The sequence below is a fragment of the Numida meleagris genome, chromosome 4, assembly GCF_002078875.1.
Source record: "Numida meleagris isolate 19003 breed g44 Domestic line chromosome 4, NumMel1.0, whole genome shotgun sequence".
In the NCBI taxonomy this organism is placed as follows: Eukaryota; Metazoa; Chordata; class Aves; order Galliformes; family Numididae; genus Numida; species Numida meleagris.
In genome coordinates, this window is record NC_034412.1 from 50,484,749 (window position 1) to 50,485,469 (window position 721).

The window sequence follows — 721 nt, forward strand, 5'->3', positions numbered from 1 at the left end:
AAAAGTGAGAAAACGGAAACAATGGAGAAAACGGGGGGGGAATTGAGAAAATGGAGAAAAATGGAGAAAAGATTGAGAAATGCAGAAAAATGAGAAAATGAAAAAAAATTGAGAGAAATGGAAGAAGAGGGGAGAAAATAGGGAAAGGGAAATAACGGAGAAAAAATGGACGGAAGTGGAGAAAAAGGAAAAAATGGAAAGAATTGAGAAAAAAACCGAGAAAATTGAGAAAATGAGAAAATTTGATAAAACGGAGAAAAATTGAGAAAAAGAAAAAAATTGAGAAAATGGAGAAAAAAGAAGAAATTAGGAAAAATGGACTAAAAAGGCAAAAAGAGGAGGAACAGCATAAAGAGGAAAAAGAAAATCGGCAAAAAAAAAAAAGCAGACGGGAAAAGAGGAAAGAAAAAGGCGAAAAAAAAGGGGAAAAAAACGGGAAAAAGAAAAAAAATAGGAAAGCAAATGACTTAAAGTACATTTTTTGAAATGTCATATATTGCAACATATTGATGCATTTGTCATACGTTTCTACTTAAATTATGAAGCACTTATGGTTTAGATGTAAGAATAATTCTATGTCAGGGTAAAGGTTTTATTTTAGATACGGAGCTCCGGGCGGGGCGGCGGCGGCGGCGGACGGAGGACGGCGAACGGGGCCCTCCCGCTCCGGGGCTCCGCGCTGGGGGCTCCGCGCCCCGTCCCCGTGGTTCCGGAGGTTTTA